The 22,643-nt window shown below is 42.3% G+C and overlaps 1 long non-coding RNA gene and 1 pseudogene across 1 annotated transcript; one reads left to right on the top strand and one right to left on the bottom strand.

Moving 5' to 3' along the window:
• Nucleotides 1–16: 16 nt before the first annotated feature.
• On the top strand, nucleotides 17–2,538 carry LOC139457254 (uncharacterized; annotated as a pseudogene).
• A 15,692-nt stretch (nucleotides 2,539–18,230) lies between these two features.
• On the bottom strand, nucleotides 18,231–22,484 carry LOC139457749 (uncharacterized). The gene is made up of 3 exons (XR_011652629.1): nucleotides 22,431–22,484; nucleotides 18,921–18,977; nucleotides 18,231–18,291 (listed from the first exon to the last, which is right to left on the bottom strand). It is a non-coding gene; the product is annotated as an uncharacterized lncRNA (long non-coding RNA).
• Nucleotides 22,485–22,643: the final 159 nt, after the last annotated feature.

Genomic DNA, 22,643 nt, shown 5'->3' with positions numbered 1-22,643 from the left:
AACCCACTAAGACACCATGCCGTAGTTTAACATGGATACCCCACTCAGACAAAGTATACTGACTCCCAGCCCTTGTTTATCCCCTTAATGCCGAGTGCCAGGCAGGGTTACGGGAAGTACTATCTCTTTACGTTTTTTGGTATGGTGCAGCCGGTGATCGGACCACCAACCTTTCACTCTCTTGGAAGGCGCTCTATCCACTAGACTTTTTAAACTTAATTAGGATAATGAAATCTCTGCTAAAAGCAAAGTCCATAATACGATTCGAACTATATCAAACGAATGTGCTTTTGAATCGTTATCCAATAGTGATGATGTCAAGTCAACTGTTCAGCAGACATACAGGGGAACTTATGGAACAATTCAAGATAAGGAATTGCACCGGATATCAGTGATGCGGGAAATTGTCCACGATAAAACGTTTTGAAAGCATTACTGAGGTATTGATTATTGTAATCCGGATCAAACAGCTTCTGAGTAAGGGTCGAATGGCTCTCTTTGAAATATTAGTGTAGAAAGAACATGCTCGGTCGTTCCTCAAATGTTGTGATTGGTAGACACCAAAGGTTGGAGCTGTTGGGATATTGCTTGACATGAATGGAAAGTTGAAATTTGGAAAGTCATTCCTTTGGTCACACAGTTTAGTGGAGTGTTGTTTGTCAGGCTCAGTCTTTAAGCACAGATCAAATTATAAAACTGGTGAGGCAGTTTCGGTGGTCTCTTTTATTTCTGGGGCGGTCGGGTAGCCTAGTGGTTAAAGCATTCGCTCGTCACGCCGAATACCCGGGTTCGATTCCCGACATGGGTACATGGTGTCCCCGGCCGTGATATTGCTGGAATATTGCTAAAAGCGGCGTAAAACCATACTCAGTCACTCTTTTATTTCTATTTCAGGTTGGTAAATCAGTGGAAGCGACTTGTCTATGTAACCGTTGTTGATCGTGTCCAAACATGGATATGCATAAGTAAAGAATTAACCTTGTTAGATTTTGTCAATCCGAACAGAAAATCTGAATCCTATGCACAAAGAAACAGATTTGCAAGAAGAGGAGCAAAATTTGTTCCCATGAGGATGCCTTTTTCTTGCCTATATGCCTCATCCCCATATTTAACATAGATGTTATCAATGATGAAGTCCAGTAAAGTAAACTTCAGATGCCATTTCGACAAATCGTCCCGAACCTTCGAAGATAGAGATTTAACTATATTTATGGTCACCATATTTAGTGAAAGATGCCCCATAGATCAAGGAGTGAAGTTTTTCTTCTTCATGGTTGTCTTCTCGGTTAAGTGTCAAGTTAAAAAATTAAATGTTTCAGATTATGTTGGGTGTGTTTGAGCAATGGTTATCGTTTTCAACCAGAATTAAGTCTTTTTTAGCCAAGGTATTAAAACATATTTACAAGCTAACAATACATACTTTCTCCAAATTGACAGTTTAGTATTTGAGCAATCCGTTATTGGTGATTGTGCGGTCACACTTGTCTCAATCAGACTATTCTTTTCAGGCTTGGTCATGTTCTGTATTTATATCAATATGCTTAGGGAAATTATTTCGCAGGGCGCTCGTATGTCGAAGTAACGTAAAACACCAAAAAGATGGTCGACTACACAACTAATAGTAGACAGAAATAAACTTCTTTATACGTGAATCAGAATAGATATACAGGGTAAGATAACTACACTACTAAGAGTGTCTAAGTTGACGTTAACAGGGGAGATTTTACTGCCACGTTATACGTGAATCAGAATAGATATACAGGGTAAGATAACTACACTACTAAGAGTGACTAAGTTGACGTTAACAGGGGAGATTTTACTGCCACTTTATACGTGAATCAGAATAGATATACAGGGTAAGATAACTACACTACTAAGAGTGTCTAAGTTGACGTTAACAGGGGAGATTTTACTGCCACGTTATACGTGAATCAGAATAGATATACAGGGTAAGATAACTACACTACTAAGAGTGTCTAAGTTGACGTTAACAGGGGAGATTTTACTGCCACGTTATACGTGAATCAGAATAGCTATACAGGGTAAGATAACTACACTACTAAGAGTGACTAAGTTGACGTTAACAGGGGAGATTTTACTGCCACGTTATACGTGAATCAGAATAGATATACAGGGTAAGATAACTACACTACTAAGAGTGTCTAAGTTGACGTTAACAGGGGAGATTTTACTGCCACGTTATACGTGAATCAGAATAGCTATACAGGGTAAGATAACTACACTACTAAGAGTGACTAAGTTGACGTTAACAGGGGAGATTTTACTGCCACGTTATACGTGAATCAGAATAGATATACAGGGTAAGATAACTACACTACTAAGAGTGACTAAGTTGACGTTAACAGGGGAGATTTTACTGCCACGTTATACGTGAATCAGAATAGATATACAGGGTAAGATAACTACACTACTAAGAGTGACTAAGTTGACGTTAACAGGGGAGATTTTACTGCCACGTTATACGTGAATCAGAATAGATATATAGGGTAAGATAACTACACTACTAAGAGTGACTAAGTTGACGTTAACAGGGGAGATTTTACTGCCACGTTATACGTGAATCAGAATAGATATACAGGGTAAGATAACTACACTACTAAGAGTGACTAAGTTGACGTTAACAGGGGAGATTTTACTGCCACGTTATACGTGAATCAGAATAGATATACAGGGTAAGATAACTACACTACTAAGAGTGACTAAGTTGACGTTAACAGGGGAGATTTTACTGCCACGTTATACGTGAATCAGAATAGATATACAGGGTAAGATAACTACACTACTAAGAGTGACTAAGTTGACGTTAACAGGGGAGATTTTACTGCCACGTTATACGTGAATCAGAATAGCTATACAGGGTAAGATAACTACACTACTAAGAGTGACTAAGTTGACGTTAACAGGGGAGATTTTACTGCCACGTTATACGTGAATCAGAATAGATATACAGGGTAAGATAACTACACTACTAAGAGTGACTAAGTTGACGTTAACAGGGGAGATTTTACTGCCACGTTATACGTGAATCAGAATAGATATATAGGGTAAGATAACTACACTACTAAGAGTGACTAAGTTGACGTTAACAGGGGAGATTTTACTGCCACTTTATACGTGAATCAGAATAGATATACAGGGTAAGATAACTACACTACTAAGAGTGTCTAAGTTGACGTTAACAGGGGAGATTTTACTGCCACTTTATACGTGAATCAGAATAGATATACAGGGTAAGATAACTACACTACTAAGAGTGTCTAAGTTGACGTTAACAGGGGAGATTTTACTGCCACGTTATACGTGAATCAGAATAGATATACAGGGTAAGATAACTACACTACTAAGAGTGACTAAGTTGACGTTAACAGGGGAGATTTTACTGCCACGTTATACGTGAATCAGAATAGATATACAGGGTAAGATAACTACACTACTAAGAGTGACTAAGTTGACGTTAACAGGGGAGATTTTACTGCCACGTTATACGTGAATCAGAATAGATATACAGGGTAAGATAACTACACTACTAAGAGTGACTAAGTTGACGTTAACAGGGGAGATTTTACTGCCACGTTATACGTGAATCAGAATAGATATACAGGGTAAGATAACTACACTACTAAGAGTGACTAAGTTGACGTTAACAGGGGAGATTTTACTGCCACTTTATACGTGAATCAGAATAGATATACAGGGTAAGATAACTACACTACTAAGAGTGTCTAAGTTGACGTTAACAGGAGAGATTTTACTGCCACTCTATACTTTTTTCGAAGGCATCTGACACACTCAGAAAATGATTTGCTCCTTCAATCATTACATGTAGTAAGGATCTCTGGCACGTCTCATAACATTATTGCTTCAATGTGTTCTAATTGAACAGTCAGTGTTAGAACCAATTGTGGACGTTCATCTTGTTTTAACTGTCCTGTTGGTACCCGCCATGACTGCATCCTAAGTCCACAGATATTTATTATATTTATTTATGAGCTCCATAATAAAATGGAAATAGAAACGGGACAAGGGACTTTCATAAACCAGTTCTTAGCTAACTTGTGTGCACTAATGTTTGCTGAAGACATTGCTGTTGTTTCTGACACTTGATGTTTACTCCAAAGGAAGTTAAATGTTAAGGAAAATCTTTGTAATAAAACAGGAATGAAGACCAAAATGATTGTCTATATAAATGTTGGCCCCCTACGCCGATATGAGGAATGGTATTGTACACCTAAGCTTGTATGGAGCAAAGCACACACATGCCTTGAATCTCAAGCAAATAAAGCTACAATATCTTTAAATGGTTTGCGGAGAAAGATTGGTAACATAACATACTCTTTTTTATACAAATATTTTGATTCAATGATTATGTCAATATTGCAAATCAAGGGGCCATTCCTATATTGAAGATGAATTCTATGAGTTATTTGTGGTATTTATAAAGAAATTTGAAAACATTACATTGGTAAATTTATTCATGAACCTTATATCATGCACACTATAGTGAGTCTTTTTCAAAATGAAATCCAGGAAGCCATGTATAACATGTATTTATTTCTGTATTATGTCTATAAAATTATCAATCTGTCTGTATTTTAGGCCAAAGGCCTTGTACCGAATAAATTTGTCTTGTCTTGTCGATTTGGGGATAACCGGGATTCGAACCCACATTCATAGATTTCTGGACTGCTCAAGAGACGCAACTCTGCAAAGCTTCCCTAACTTATACAAACAGACAGTACTGGAACGAAGAGACAGTTTAAGCAGACTCCAGCCCGTGCCTAGGCATCCACGAGTTATCCCCCTTGACCCCTACTCCTCATATTCTTCACTGGATGACATCCGACGTTGAGGACACAGTGGCGCCAACGGTAAGGCGGAGGAGGAGGAAGTGTGGGCCTATAGGTGTAGCGTCAGGTAAGTATTAAAAGATTGCATTTAATCAGAAATGCTCATGTTTTACCTTACCTGACGCTACACAGTGCTTTATTCGACTGATGGAAGGTAGGCTTACCGTGAGAAGCGCCAGGCACCCTGAAGAAGCACAACTAAACCGTCCAGCAGGAAACCCAGCAGGCGACAGCAAGGTAGCGGCTCCCGGAACGGCAGGCAAGGTGATAAGATGCAGGTCAAGCCCTCTATGAACTGAATGGTGGTCTGACGGTAGAGAGAACAATGCTTGACAGAGGGTAAAAGGAAGGTATTCCGTGTCTGCCTAAAAAAGAGGGGGAAAAACTGGACAAAACTTCACTAGGTACCGACATAATAGTAGCCAGCAACCCAAGAGGAACAGCACAAGGGATGGTAGGCGTCAGACAGCAACGTTACTCGGAATCGGCACAGAACTCATGTGGATTGGAGGCTGTTGTTGGTGGTAAGTCAGCACAACGATAAGCCCTCAGAATAGCAGAACGAAGCCAAAGGGAGAATGTATTATGAGAGATCTCTGCAGAGCCACGGGTGGAAAGAGGGATGAACAGCCTCTGGTGCTGCTTGCGATGTTACTGAGACACCTGAAGATAACGTGGGAGGGCCCGAACTGGGCAGAGGGCGAGCTCCAGGTCATCATCCGGGCCGACAGTCTCCGAAAGAGATGGGACGTGAAACTGCTGATTGGGTTGGCCGGGCAGTTGGTTTTAGGCGATAAAGTCCCAACAAAGGCCAAGGTGAACCAAACCGTGAGGACGCTGGTCGAACCGGACACGGGTCATATCCAGGGTATGAAGCTCGCTTACCCTGGTGGCAGCTGTTGCAAGGGCCAGGAGAAAGCAAGTCTTCAAGGTGAGATCTTCAAACGAGGCAGACGAAAGTGGCTCTTACGGAGCCCGGCGTAAATCCTGCAAAACAAAATTGAGAGGCTGGTGGGCGGAACCTCTTAGTCTGGTCCTCCAGTGGAAAACCTTGGACCATGGCAAAAAAGGCCGGGACGATAGGCTGGAACGTCTAGCGATCTTGGGGACAGAATTGAGCGCAGCAAGATAGGTCGCAATCGTGGAACCAGCCAGGTGACGGGATTGGCTAAGGAAAACGAAAAAGTCAGCCACTTGTGGAACGGTAACCTCCACTGGAACGATGTGCCTGGACAAGCAGAAGGCCTGGAATGATCGCCACTTGTCATCATATAGGGAGCAAGTGGAGGGACGATGAGCTCCGCCGCAGCAGGAGCTGAAAAACCTTTAGCGATCAGTGACTTCTGGAGACACGCCAAACGTGCAGACTGTAACCGTCTGGGTCTGGATGCGGTTGTCCGGTGCCACAAACTCCAGATTGGTTATGTGCCACTCACGTTCCGAAGGAGTCCAAAGGCCGGAAGCAGTTCCCTGGAGAAGGTGGGCGCCCAATCCTTGTAGAGAGGCGTCTACAAAGAGATGGTGAGTGGCCTCAAGTTTGTCATAGAGGAAACACTCAAGATGTTCGATGGGACTTGCCACAATTCCAGGAACGGATGTAAGTCCCTCGGCAGAGGAAGAAGGGGACCCTACAGATCTGAGCGCAGAAATGGCAGGAGAAATCGCTGAAGGGGACGCAGTTGAAGAGGACCCCTGGACGTCAGGTTCTGAGCTGAGAACAACACCCTGAGGAGGCTCTGCCACTGGCGGAGACCGAAAGATTGAGAGAGGGCTCTCTTGACCTCGGATTGGATCACCGCGAGGAACTTGTATCAAGGAGAGGTCTGTCAGAAGGAGACCGCCCATGAAAGTGAGATGACGAGAGGGAGTCAGATCCGATTTCTCCATACTGATGATACAACCCAACCAATGGAGGTAGGCAAAGGGTCAAATCGCGGAAGAATCAAGTTTTAATTGACACCGTGACCGAGGATGCAGTGGTTGAGGTAGGCTCCGAACCGAATCAACCCTGCGTTGAAGGAACGCAACGATAGGATGGGTGATACATGTGAATAACCGCGGAGCCGTTGAAGGTCGTTGAAGAGCACCAACCCAGTTGAAGGTTGGCGCATCAACAGTGGACAAAGAGAGTGACGGAGAGCAGCGTCTGACATCGGAATTGAGGTACTGGAACGAGAAGAACCGACGAGCATCAGAACATCTTCATCAACAGGAGGGTAGACGTTGGCAAAAGTCATAACGTGGAAAGGATAGTGTTCTTTCCGAAATCTCTGAACTTGAATCGATGTCTGGACAGACAGTGTCGTAAAAGCAGTGTTTAATGATGTGGCCACATCAGCTACCAACGGGTCACGTGGGAGGAGAACTTCTCCAGACTCCGAAACATTGTGCTCCACCTGGCGAAGCACAAGGGAGATGACATATTAGCAGGAGTGAGAGAGACTTGGTCAGAGATGCTTCGTCATAGTCTGGTACAAAATGTTACTCATCATCCAAAGGGTGACGATGTGACGTAAAGGAGGAGTCAAGATGTATGGCGCTCTGTGTCGGGACACCAGATGACGAAAGTGTGCCCGCAATGTTCGGCCAGACGAAAAGGCGTCCTGGCGACTGTACGCCGACATATGGAGCTGGCGAAAGTCCGGCGGAGAGCAAGCGAAAGCTGGCGACGATCCGGCGCTGGCGGCGGCCTGGCGATAGCTGGCGGCGGCCTGGCGATAGCTGGCGATCCGGCTAGCACAGGCGACGGCCCGGCGATCGCTGGTGACAGCCTTGCGATAGCTGGCAACGGACCCGCTAGATCTGGCAACCCTGGCGATAGCGGACGACAATTCGGTGATAGTTAGCGAAAAGCTGGCGACGGCCTGGCGATCGTTGGCGACGGTCCGGCGAGCACTGGCGATAGCTGGCGATACGGCGAGCACTGGCACCGGACTGGAGAGCTCTGGCAAGCCTGGCGATAGTGGACGACAATTCGGTGATAGTTGGCGATCCCTCGATCGCTGGCGACGGCCTGTCGATAGCTGACGACGATTCGGCGATAGCTGGTGATCCGGCGAGTGCTGGCTATAGCTTGGCGATAGCTGATGTCGATTCGTTGATAGCTGGCGATCCGGCGAGCACTGGCAACGGTCCGGCGAGCGGTGTCAATAGCTGACGACGTTTCGGTGATAGCTGACAATCCGGTGCGATGAAACGAGGCGACGGAATATCTAGAACAACGGCGGGACGAAATATCTCACGAGGCGCGGGAATGCCGACCCTGTGACTGTCGGGAGCGAGCTGACGGGAGTCAAAGCAGGTCGTCTGGACGATGCTGAAGGAGTACTCCCAAAGGGCACGAAAGGCCATAGAATTCATACAATCAGGCAGCGTAGATGGCGTAGATTGGGGAGGAGCACCCGAAGGACCATCGTCGGCGTAGTCGGATCCGAAGGCGCAGGCGCCTGATTCGACGGAGAGGGAGAGGTTGGTGGCGGAGAAGTACCAGTCATCTTCCTCCTATAAGCAAGTTATTTCTGGCATCGAAGAGGAGCCTTTCTGTAATAATTAAATTCTGTAATTGTTACATGAGAGCGCAAACAGAGCAGCAATGATAAAACGAGCACGCAGGCTTGCAGCAGGGGCAAAGATGATGTGGGTCTTTCCCCGACTCGGATCCTTTACATAAAGCACAACCCATAGAATACATTCTGCAAAAAATGTAAACAGCGCATAAGTGTAACGAGCAGAATCACATATGAAGCAAAACATGTTACTGGACAATATGTGAACAAAGCGCACAAACACACAAACACAACACAGTGAAACGCGACTTGAAGCAATTCAAAAACATGATACGCCTAATTGATAGGAATTATGTCAATAGAAAGCCATAATCAACAAAATAAATGAGAGGTTCAACAATAGTTTAAGAAAACTATAGCAAACAAAGGACATTAACGCGCAACCTCGTAAACACGAGACGCACGGAGTTAAAATGGCGACCAAGGCGCGAAACGCGCAAAGTTACGCAGCAAAAAAATCGAATTACCGCAAACAAGCGGATATATCCAGCATGGAAAGGATATATGGAAGTAACACCACCTAAAAACGGAATTTGAAGATAATTAACAAGGTAAGTTTAACTGTGTTCCTGTACAGAATATGAGGAGTCGGGGCCAAGGGGGATAACTCGTGCATGCCAGGCACGGGCTGTAGTCTGCTTGAACTCTCTCTTCGTTCCAGTACTGTCTGTTTGTATAGGGTAGGGAAGCTAAAGCACTGTGTAGCGTCAGGTAAGGTAAAACATATATTCTATATACATAATGTGCTGCAAAATATATGTAAATACTTAGAAGATACAGTTACGTTTGTTACTTTTGCCGAAAGTTATTGTCATTCAACAACTGCAAATTCATTTGAAATCGACTCCGATAGGCATATTTGCATATTTAAACATGGGTTTCTTGGCGGTGTGTCGGTAAATGTAGAAATACGCATGCTGAATCACTGTTGTACGGGGAACATTATACCGACACTCTAAATCTATTGAGAACATTCGGACAGGTGACCAAATAAAGCAGTTTCAGCAGAATGCGGAAGGTACCCGATATTTGGAAACTACCAATGCGGAGTTGTCTTAATACTGGATACGTTTTGCTCATACAATCACGATACTCGAGACAATGTTATTACATGCTTAAACGTCTTGATGACTCGGTGATACAAATCGAGCCTTAGCTGTTTTATAAATTCTGTTTAGGCTACAGAAATAATGTCCATTTGATATTTTGACAATCAGCGTTTACAATGACTATCATGTCTGAGCAATTGTCCGATCACCGATGACATGATGTGACTGTTTATTGATAGTTGATGTGCCTGCCTCCTCGTGTCACACACTATGGGGTGTTAGTATCTCTTCATACGTGTTGGGTATCCCATCAGTTTCTCGCTGTAGGTAGTCGTAGTCATTCATGTCTTCAGGAATTGTGTACCCATCGTCTACAAATGTAAACAGTAAGTACATTAGCAATGTACCTCGGATACATTTTGCTTTGAGAGAAAAGCAAATTGTCTTTGAATTTGTAAACATCCACTTGTATCTGAATGGAGTGTAAATGTTGTTTCAGCATTATCCCGGCGGACTTTATCTCTCTATATCTCTCTCTCTATATATATATATCTATAAGCCTTTGTGCACTACCCTACTACAAGCTAAGTCATGCTAAGAGCGTCTTAGATGTAGCTGTTAGTCCGAGAGTGGTGCAGAACAAGGTATAAATGCTGGAATATTGCTGAGTGCGTTAAACAACAAGTAAACCTTTGGAAATAGGTACACTCATGGACATTTACAAGTCTGCAGAACATGAAGACGTGATGTACTGACATAATTGTGAGGTGAGAAAACCAACCTAACACAGCATTGTCCACAGTAGAATAACCCACGTTGTCCGCATTGTTGCCACTGGATGTTTCATACAGGTCGTTGTTATGTACAACTGCAACACGAGAGGGAAGACAAACAATAGATAGGGGTTGCCAGGGCCAAGATGATTGTTGGGTGTTTCATTCAGGTCGTTGTTATGTACAACTGCAACACGAGAGGGAAGACAAACACTAGATAGGGGTTGCCAGGGCCAAGATGATTGTTGAGTGTTTCATACAGGTCGTTGTTATGTACAACTGCAACACGAGAGGGAAGACAAACACTAGATAGGGGGTGGCCAGGGCCAAGATGATTGTTGGGTGTCTCATACAGGTCGTTGTTGTGTACAACTGCAACACGAGAGGGAAGGCAAACAATAGATAGGGGTTGCCAGGGCCAAGATGAATGTTGGGTGTTTCATACAGGTCGTTGTTATGTACAACTGCAACACGAGAGGGAAGACAAACAATAGATAGGGGTTGGCCAGGGCCAAGATGATTGTTGGGTGTTTCATACAGATGCACCTACAATTTCCCCTTTGTTGATAGGGTCAATAAAATGTATTTCTAGAACGTGTCTGGACTAAACTCCAAGTCGGACGAATATGAATAACATAAACTTTGTTAACTTATTTGATATAGTCGGGCTAACTGAAACATGGTTGAAGGAGACGGATTTAGGTGGTTCGTTCAGTGCTTTTACTATACACACAAAGGATGGGTGAGCGGATATTTACCCGGGGACGACTCTTAGGTGGAGTTACATTATAGATCAGAAACTCTTTACCCCCTCTTGTAAAGTGGACCAACGTGTATGATAGCGGTATATTTATTTTACAAGATAAGGCAATAAAGAGAGACCTGGTATCATTACCTGTCACATCAATGTAAACACGGTATCTCACTATTACAAGATGAGCTGTTGCATATGCCTTCTAAATGTGTATGTTATCATCGGAGTGAGTGAGTGAGTTGGGTTTAACGCCGCTAATAACAGTATTCCGCTTATATCACGGTGTGTCAGCTTCATGTGGGAGGAAAGCCCGAAGTGATGCAGGTCTTAGACGTTTACCACTTCGGTGAAACCCACAAGCACGGGTATGGTGCTGACAAACCTAGAAACATAATCGGGGCGAACCGGGATTCGAACCCACAGTCAAAGGTTTCTGGCGTGCCCAAGGGACGCAACTCTGCACAGCAAATCGCGGCGCCTTAGACGACTGGGCCACCCGTGCCCCCATGTTATCATCGGAGGTGATTTTAACTCTAGAACTGGCACATTACCTGATTTTGTTGAAGACGATATCATTGAATACTCAGAAGCTAATGAAAATAACAGATTGGACTGTTTGTTGGATAGTTTTAACATGAAACGATTTTCGGTAGTTTCAACTATAAACAGGTTTGGTAAATGCTTGTTAGACATGTGCAGTATTCTTAACATCCATATAATGAATGGAAGATGTGGATCAGACGCGGGAGTCTTGGATTTCACTTTTACAGGAAATCAAGGTGCTAGCGTGGGTGATTATATATGTTCATCTGAATTGCTTGATATACGTAGTAGATTTGACAAACGCGGTGAGTCATCACATCTTCCCCTCACAATGGATTTACGTACGTTTCACACAACTGGACAGATTGAAAGTGATCAAATTATTAATGAATCTTTCAAATTGATAACTTCAGATATAATTTGTCATCAAATGAATTATCTTATCTACTTGAGAAGGCAGTAAATACAGCATTCGTAAGTATAAACTATCAAGTTCTTTAAAAGGGCGGTCGGGTAGCCGTCATGGGTACAATGTGTGAAGCCCATTTCTGGTGTCCCCCGCCGTGATATTGCTGGAATATTGCTAAAAGCGGCGTAAAACCAAACTCACTCACTCACTCCTCTTTAAAAATCGTTTCTATGGAGAGCAACACTTATTTGATGTTACACTAAAATCATTTCGAATTGCACTTGCAAGAAGTGGTTCCCACGAACTCTTTATCGAGGCATGGGGATCGTAACACTACACGATTTTTTTCTGTTTTGTGATTTAAACACTGTAGAAAGTCATACAATTTTTCACTTTGTTATCCGTGCTATGCTGAACTCAGAAAACAGTTCATTGATAAATATTACATCCGTTATCCAAGTTTACAGAAATTCTTTTCGTTTATGTTTAAGTAACAATGTTGTAATAACGAAATAACTGTCAATGTACCTATTGCATGCTATGAAGCCAAGGAGTTCCACATGCGTTACCTTATAAATGTATACACACCCATTACTAGTATATAACATGTACTAAATGCCTATGGCCTCTCAGTAGTATGAATAAACATATATTGACATAATTGTGAGCTGAGATAACCATCGTCGACAGTAGAATAAGCCACGGCGTCCGCGTTGTTGCCACTGGATGTTTCATACAGGTCGTTATGTACAACTGCAACATAGAGACAAAATAGTCTTACCATTTATAAATAACCAAATCCTACATATGGTATTTTGAACTTTATACCCCGTTGGTTTTATTTCAAACGATTCCCCACGGACTTATAATATATCCGACATACCATGTGTCGTGTGTTGACATATGAACCGTATAGTTGACAACTTGTATTGAAATTACATGAGCGAGTATGGCTCAGGAATATCACGGCGGGGTACACCCAAAATTGGCTTTAAACATTGTACCCATGAGGGTAGTCGAACCCGGGTCCTCGGTGTGACGAGCTAACCACTAGGCTACCTCACAACCCAGAAATCACGTTGTTACTGTTACATAATTCACACTTTCCATCCTCTAAAGGTGCCTCAGGGCTTGAAAACCTCCCGGTTTCTAATTCCCAGGGCTAGGTTCTTCAACGAAGCTTACTTAAAATACTTCTTTGATATTTTTCATTACCATGTTCTCCGCATTAAGCGCCTCACTCCAATAACCATCCCATGACCAAATTCTACACCAATCTGCCAGTAGGCGGCCAGTACTGAGGTCGACGATATACATGACAGTCCATATTTTCTTGTGTATATTTAGGAGATAAAGCTGCCGTGTTTTGGAATTTGATGAAGCCCAACCGTAGAGCAGATACCTCTTAGTTTAATTTATTTAAAAATTAATGTAACATTTGGGAATAAGACTTTAAAGCAAGGAGTAGCATCTTCATCGGCACCAACTGTGCTCCCCTTCTTGCTGATCGGTTTCAGTTTGAACATGAATCCGAATTTCTGCTCGGGTTGGCAAAAGTGAAAACAAGGATATTTGTCCAAGAAGCTTAACTTACGCTTCACGTATATCGATGACCTGATATCGTTCAATAACTACAGCCAATTCCATTCCACTGATTTATCCATCTGAACAAAACATAACGGTGACCGCCTTATCTGTTTCATATTTAGATCTTTGCATAAAGATTCAGTGTGACAAAGCTCTCTCCACAAGACTGTACGGTAAGAGGGATTGCTTCAACTTTCCAAATGTCAACCTTCCCTTTATGTCGAGCAATATTTCAATCTCATTAAACTCAGATCTTAGCTCTCGCTAATGCTAAACTAAGATCTGAGAACATCCCATTACGGGTCACGTCAGAACTTCTGCCGATCAATGAAATTATTAAGAAGAAGTCGACATGAGCCAATTAGAAAGCAGCTTTCTCGAGCTTCACGGCACTCGTTTTAAACTGGCGACTACTAAATCTTTGGTCAGCTCTGACACCCAGCACGGAACACTTGGATTCTTTACCTCTGTGGAGTCACTATTTAGTTTTAATCTGTTGGATATGTTTATCCAAATAGTGAGTGAGTGGGTGAGTTGGGTTTAACGCCGCTAATAACAGTATTCCAGTTATGTCACGGCGTGTCAGTTTTATGTTAGAGGAAAGCCCGAAGTGATGCAGGTTTTAGACGTTTACCACTTCGGTGAAACCCACGAGCACGGGTATGGTGCTGACAAACCTAGACACATAATCGGGAAGAAACCGGGATTCGAACCGACAATCATAGGTTTCTGGCGTGCCCAAGGGACGCAACTCTGCATGTCGTATCGCGGCGCCTTAGATGACTGGGACACCCGTGCACCCTGTTTATATTAATAATATACATGGATACTTTAATACATTTAATATGTATTGACAAACTCTGACCTTGTGTTTGGGTTCCGACATGTGACATCCCTACAGCGGAAGCATGTATGCTGTTGTGGCTGAAACAAGGTAAATATTATGGCGACGTATCGCTGATGCAGATGATACGCGATCATTCAGATCTATATAGAGGCCAACAAGGACATTTTGAAACTGAGACTAGAAACACAAATCATATGTTTGTTACGTAGCTGCTAATGTTTCAATATGTTTATTATTGAAAAGAGGCACCTACAGTATTTGCACTTCTACATTTCTGCTCCAGGTCCGTACAATGTACACAGCCAGGACGACGCAGCTCACGAAGATAAGCAGGACTGAGACGGCTCCGGCGAATAAATAGACATTGAGCACAGGACCTGTAGAATATAAAATGCATGCCATAAAACCCCGTTAAGCCGGACTGTAGTACTCCCATTGGAATCGTCAAGATTAACACATGTCCGGAGTAAGAATCATGACCATTGTTGTGAACGTGTAAGCCTTCACAGCAGTTACTGTCTGGAAAATAACGGGGTCCAAAATGTCGAGATCTTTACTTCAGATGATACTATATATTCGGTTCCATAACTGTGAGTACAGCAGCAATCACAACGCCCATCATGTAGATTAAAGAATTAATATCATTTTTCTGGGCTGTGATATTTATTAAGACATAAAAAAGGCTCTACGTATGAAATAACTACGGTAGTCTTATCCTACAAAGCAAAAATCATCGTCAATGCCAAATATGGTTATAGAGGTGTGAAGTGCCTAGAGCTAACGGTAATTCTAACGGTGATGTAACGGTAATGCGGACGATGAATATATTACTTAGAGCGTCACGCTTACGATGATTCTATGGGAGTTAAGTTCTTTATTGTAGGATAAGTACGCCGCGGTGGCGATGATTCTATGGGAGTTAAGTTCTTTATTGTAGGATATGTGCGCTACGGTGGCGATGATTCTCTGGGAGTTAAGTTCTTTATTGTAGGATAAGTACGCCGCGGTGGCGATGATTCTATGGGAGTTAAGTTCTTTATTGTAGGATATGTGCGCCACGGTGACGATGATTCTCTGGGAGTTAAGTTCTTTATTGGAGGATAAGTAGGCCGCGGTGACGATGATTCTATTGATAAGTGCGACACGCTGACGATGATTGAATGCATAAGTGTGTTACGCTGACTATGATTCTGAGCATACATGTCTGACGCTGATGGTGATTATATAGCTGATAATAATGACGCTAAAAGTACGCTAAATAGAATAATGATTAATATCATACACTCACATTTTTGGTCGTGTGTAATGGTGTACGTTTACAAAAGGGTCCCAATACATGTTCAGTAATCAAGAGATAAATCAATGTCGGATTCAGCAACTGTAATCGCCAGGCAACAGCGAGTTGCAAATATAAATTTGTTTCATGCCCGGATGTTCCCGGTACGTGATCATTCACACATAATATGCCACCCAATTATTCATTATTATTATTTAATTTGCAAAATGACAATGACAACTCTGGTGCTATAACATGATTCTCGTTCGTTACTTCTCGGGGAAATGTGTGGTGCATTTATCTGATTAGATTAAAATTAAATCTTTCCTCTCAAATAAATTGAAGATTAATGAAAATATTCTGGCACAAGGACAATCCAACGCGCACATTATTCATATGCTGACGTTCAAAAGAAGCTAGCTATGACAAGAAAAAATTGGTTCAATACCTTTATAATTTGGAGAAGGGAAATGAAGAGTGCCCTGAAGATGTGGAGCAAATACAGCCAAATGTATCCGATGACTTTAAACAGGTAAACGTGTGAGTTAACAAACCAAATGTTCATTTTGCCATAATGAAATTGCACAGGCAGTACCACCCGTTACTATCGCTACAACAGAAAGGACATGGAAAAATGCATCGTTTTTCAGCAGCACAGGGAGAGAGAGAGGTATTGGTATGACCCACCTTGGAGCCACGGATGACCATATTACCACAACGCTCTGCTGTACCCGTGCTACAATAGCCAGGCTGATGGGACGTTTACGTCAGACAGGGCAGACACTTGACAGGCCTTGGAATGGAAGACCGCGTGTGACCACGCAAATTCACGACCGCCACTCCGAACTCCGAAACCACTTCCTCCCCGCGATAACATCTGCATCGACGGCACTCGGGCATCGTTTCAGTAGATGATTGAGCACGAGGTGCCTACCGTGGAGTGACGTTAACGCAACAACGCCGACGTGAGAGATTGCGATGGACCAGAGGAGCACGCCGTCGGCACGTGCTTGACTGGGGAAGAGTTTAATTATCTGACAAGATCAGGTTTTGCCTGTTTGGAACTGATCTGATGGTGACAACACAGGTGTCAAAGTGAACGAGTGGCGCCGAACTGTGTCGAGTTCAAGTGAGTATAAGGTGGTGTCATATATTGGAGAGGAATGTGTTGGGACTTGAAAACAAGGGTGGTTATCATTTGAGGCAACCTTAAGGCACAGAGGTATCGAGATGAGGTTTTGAGACCCGTTCTGAAGTCATGATTCGTGCAGCCACAGGGTATACTATTTCAACAAGACAACACGAGACCTCACGCTGCAAGGCTGACCCCCTCCTCAACATTAATCACCATGTCTTGCCATGGCTTTCGTGTTCTTCTAACATAAACCCATCGCACATTTGTGGGATCATCTTGACTGGCCTATCAGAAAGTGGACAATAGCACAGCCAACCGTCAGGGTATGAAGTGATTTCTTCTTTATGAATGGCAACGGGTTCCAGCTACAGTCATTGATCATAGTTTGCACGCGTGTTTGGACAGTGACAATGTGGATCTAAACATGTTTACCCCCATCTGTCTTACTGTTACTCGAACAACTTCTGCTTTTGGGGAGTGTAATCTTTATTTCACAACATTCCAAATCACCAGCCTCGTTAATATATATGTTTTGAACATACAGCAACTTTTGTATGCGCGAATCAGGGACTAGGAGCGATGTTACTCAGATCCAGGCATGCCAAGGGACGTACCGCAAATTGCGGCGTCTGCATATATCAAATTGACTGCGGATGAATTGTTCTTGCAACTCTAGTTAACAGGGCTCGTGGTTCATCAATACTCCCGAACGTACTCTTCTAAGGCGCTACAATTCGTTATGTAGAATTGCATCCCCAAGTTGTACCTTTGACTGTAGGTTCACATCCCATATTTGCGTTAAATATAATAGCCGTGTTTGTGGGTTTTACCAAAGTGGCTAACGTCTAAGACCTCATCACTTCTGGCTGTCCCCGTCACTTCAAGCTGACACGTGAAATAACTGATATACTCTTTATATCGGCGTTAACCCAAACAGACTCACTCATCACTCACCAATGTGAACATTCACAACATGTATGAAAATTATAGAACACACTAACGCACGTCCACAACGCACCACATACCTTGACAACAATATAACGGTAACCTATAACAAACATAACAACTAACGCAAACGTCAGTGATTTGTGCTGTGACATAAGTGTATTATGATTGACTATCGTGTTATACTTTACATATCGATTTGTGAATAATCAAAACGTTAGACAACATATCGTCTGTCAAAGAACAAGAAAACCTTAAAGACAAATTGACAAGACCCGATATAACTGAAATATTGTTTAAATAGGAGTTCAACCCAACTCACTCACTCATACATTATTCTACAATCACAACGTGTGATTATTACAGAAAATTTTAGCACGTACATGCATGTTGTTGCAGTATTCAAATCGTCCACGTCATCACATCATATATAAAAACAACAATATAACAGTTACCTGTAGACATAGTAAGTGAGACGGAACTTGTTGTCGTGGCACCGTAAGTGGTGTTTTCTGTATAGTAGATGGGCGTTGTTGAACCTGAAAACCACAATGGAAATGGAATGGTAAGTATGGCCACGTTGGTCGTACTCACTTGTTTTTGTTATCAACACATAATATAGGACCTCTCCTTGCTGTTGTCCTAATTATAACAGCCACGTACATAGGACAAGACAAGCAGCCTTGTGATAGCGGTTCAGTATTAATCCTGCACACGTCATGTTTCAATGAACGACGATACGTTTCCACCACAGTTGAACTGACCAGGTTTTCAGAATGCCACGAAAAGGCATCCAAATCGGAGTTTGTAAATATTATTCAAACGCAATATATAACTGATGCGATATTAGTCTCATATTGCGGAAAACTGCTTCCAGTAGATTGTGAGAGTGGTTTGATGCGGTTGGCAAAATTACAATTTACATTCTGCTGTAATAGAACAGGGAAATTTACAAATGATTTGTGCAATGTAAATAGTTTGTTATGATCAACAGGCTTGTTACATTCTACATATATTATAACTGTATGTTCAAAACGTCAGACAAAATTCCACATTTTGTCTGTAAAGAAACAAGAAACCTTAAAGACGTATTGTTTAACCTCATCTATGTGTTATTACTTCTGTGTTCACACTTACAAAGACAATCATTGACATGTCAGAGACGTACCATTTGTGTAGAGGTTATCTGATGTATTAGTTGCATTTGTGACACCTGGTGTTGAACCTGTACATACATATAAACGTCAATCCCTGGACAAAACAAAACGTACTTAAATAAGCTTCCAACCCTGGGGTTATGTTATTTCAAAACATAAAGTTTATCTGTCAAAATGTCAGTTATATGTCACTACAGGTCACAATCATACTACAACTGATTATCTGGATGTATTCGTGGTAAAGATGCATTTCCATTCAACCCATGGTCACTTTACAGTTAAGTTTACAGCGTCTGTGCCAGGTAAACCTGTGGTTGACAGTCCTGACGTCGACCCACCCCTCACGACATGATGACACACATGGAGTCCACACGATCTCTCCGACATCTCCACAGGGATGGACATGCAAAGTCCGTGTGAACTACAGTATTGCATATTAGAGGAGCAGAATTATGATGGCAGCGACATCTGAGAGTTGGTCCAGACATACATGTCGGAGTAGTGAGGGGCGGCAGGGTAACGCCGCTTGTTACGTTGTCACCAGGGGTTCGATTCCAGAAACAACGTGATGTACAAGGCCATTCTTTGTGTCCCACGGCTGGGACATTGCTACAATTACTCTTTACATTACTTCTTACATTACATTACTCACACATTTCCTCCATCGATGTACGACTGAGATATTGCAGAAGCGACTTTGAATATAGACTCACACATTTCCTGCATCGCTTTACGACTGAGATATTGCCGAAGCGACTTTGAATATAGACTCACACATTTCCTGCATCACTTTACGACTGAGATATTGCCGAAGCGACTTTGATTATAGACTCACACATTTCCTGCATCGCTTTACGGCTGAGATATTGCCGAAGCGACTTTGAATATAGACTCACAATTTTCCTGCATCGTTGTACGACTGAGATATTGCCGAAGCGACTTTGAATATAGACCCACACATTTCCTGCATCGTTGTACGACTGAGTTATTGCCGAAGCGACCCACACATTTCATGCATCGCTTTACGACTGAGATATTGCCGAAGCGACTTTGAATATAGACCCACACATTTCCTGCATCGCTTTACGACTGAGATATTGCCGAAGCGACTTTGAATATAGACTCACACATTTCCTGCATCGTTGTACGACTGAGATATTGCCGAAGCAACTCTGAATATAGACCCACACATTTCCTGCATCGCTTTACGACTGAGATACTGCCGAAGCGACTTTGAATATAGACTCATACATTTCCTGCATCGTTGTACTACTGAGACATTGCCGAAGCGACTTTGAATATAGATCCACACATTTCCTGCATCGCTTTACGACTGAGATATTGCCGAAGCAACTCTGAATATAGACCCACACATTTCCTGCATCGCTTTACGACTGAGATATTGCCGAAGCGACTCTGAATATAGACCCACACATTTCCTGCATCGCTTTACGACTGAGATACTGCCGAAGCGACTTTGAATATAGACCCACACATTTCCTGCATCGTTGTACGACTGAGATATTGCCGAAGCGACTTTGAATATAGACTCACCCATTTCCTGCATCGCTTTACGGCTGAGATATTGCCGAAGCGACGTTAAATATAGACCCAAGTACTTCTTGCATCGCTTTACGGCTGGTATTTTCTTACACACCTGTGGGTGAGAAACCCATTTGAGATAACTGGTATCAAACATATGTGTGAGATCAAATTCCAGGCCCGTGATTGGCTACTCCATGGTGATGACCTGGGGTTAGATGATGACGGACTACTTTCCTGAGTGTAAGTCATTCATAAGTAGCTCGTGCTTCAGTCGAATGTTCACCTACGTCTGTATTGAACAGCAAGACCGTGTAATTAATAATAAAAATAAACAAACTCGTCTTTGTTTGTGCGAGTTTGTTTGTTATTATTATCAGTTACATTGTCTGTTGTTATGGCAACATTATCGTTTTTTCAGAGTGTAAACCCCCTGGATGCCACAGCGACACATATGTCCCTTCTCTTCAACCCTCACTTCGAAATCGAATAAAATTCACAATACATCACGCAGAATCTTCACAGTTTTGAATTCCCCCTTCTGTTTATCATTTACTGTCATTTTAGGCAATTCAAAATTACTGAAAGTGACTGAAAGTTAGGTACATTGTAAATCTCGCCAAATCACAATTCACGGCGTTATATAAATATTTACTGTGTATTTAGAAATCTAAATATCGGATATTAACTCGAATAATTAAAGTAGAAAAATAGCATATTAGTGATCACGGGTATCACATCACTAATGACAATTCTGAAACGTCGCTGATAAGCCTAGAATCGTCTAGAATGTTTTGGAAAATACGCACATACGAACGCCGAATTGTACGTTCTGCCATATTGGATTGTTTACAAAATGCCGGTTATGAGACTCCTATTCGATCAGGTGTATTTCAAACTCAGCTGCTATACATGCATCTCTGAATTCCTCATACATTTTCGAAACAACGGATAAATGGTCTTTGTCACCAATGCAAATTATCTAGATGAAATGATGCGAAATAAATAAGGTATGGAAACGAAAACTGTGCTCGGAAAACTGTACTTGCTGAAATGTAAACAAATCAAAATTCAGATTTTACACTGTGTACCATTTTTAGAGGTACTTTCGACTAATTGTTGCATACATTCGCTCCATCACGCGTTTGAGAATATTCATGGGAAGAGTATCGTTGCACTAATTATGGAATTACACATATATACAATACAATGATGTGGTAAATTCAACAGAAGCCGTAAAAGTTTCCGTCCTGTGTGACGCCATGACTGACGCTAAATCACGCACAACGATGACGGTAGTTGTCTGCATTTCTGACTAATTCTCTTTGATACATTGGAAAACATGGTAAACAAATAACAGTACGCAGATTGTCAGAATGTTTCTGATTACCTACGTGACACATTTATGTGTATACGATCCCTCAATCAACAAAAACCTTCTCTGGAAATCCCGCGTACTGTTGTCAGTGAACACGCCATTTTATAAAAGTCGGTCACCGGTTGTACATTGTTTGGTAATTTCTTTGAGGTATAAACTTTCAACTTGGCACCCAGCGTGTTCTTGGTTTTTGTCTAGTATGCATTTTCATCATCGCCTTGGTAATCCACAGATATGACGGAAACCTTTTTAGTGTAGGGTCACATTATTTATGAGTAGTAAGCAGCACATAGGAAGACGTCACTTATGGCAGAGGTGTTACGTATTAATGCACTACTGCAATCATGAGAATAGACAAAATTCATCGGTTCGATGCTAAAAAGGTGCGATTTTAGGGTGTGTAAGAAACAGATTACTGCGCTCGTGCCTGTCAGATACTATTGATCTTACAACTCGTTGTTACAAAGCGTTTCTAACTCGCTTTCGCTCGATCAATGTAAGATCAATGGTATCTGACAGACACTCATGTAGTAATCTCTATTTCTCAAACACGTCTTGCGCCAACCGCCCATGTGCAAAAATGAAATACATGTATACAAACCTGAATTGTCACGTGTACTTGTCAATTCAAATATAGCCGTGTTGGCCATGGCGCTCTTTTCTGTGAAGCAGAACACATTTATCCAAGTATGAACCATAATTGAAATAATTAACATCATGATATAACTAACCACTTATAGACCAAAGATTTCACACCACATTCTCAACCATATGGGGAGTATTCGTGCTTTTGAAAGCAGGGTGCACATATACC

Source organism: Haliotis cracherodii, unplaced genomic scaffold (genome assembly GCF_022045235.1).
Source record: "Haliotis cracherodii isolate W230 unplaced genomic scaffold, xgHalCrac1.p SCAF_12, whole genome shotgun sequence".
NCBI classification, from domain to species: domain Eukaryota; kingdom Metazoa; phylum Mollusca; class Gastropoda; order Lepetellida; family Haliotidae; genus Haliotis; species Haliotis cracherodii.
This window is presented reverse-complemented; position numbering and strand designations above follow the sequence as displayed.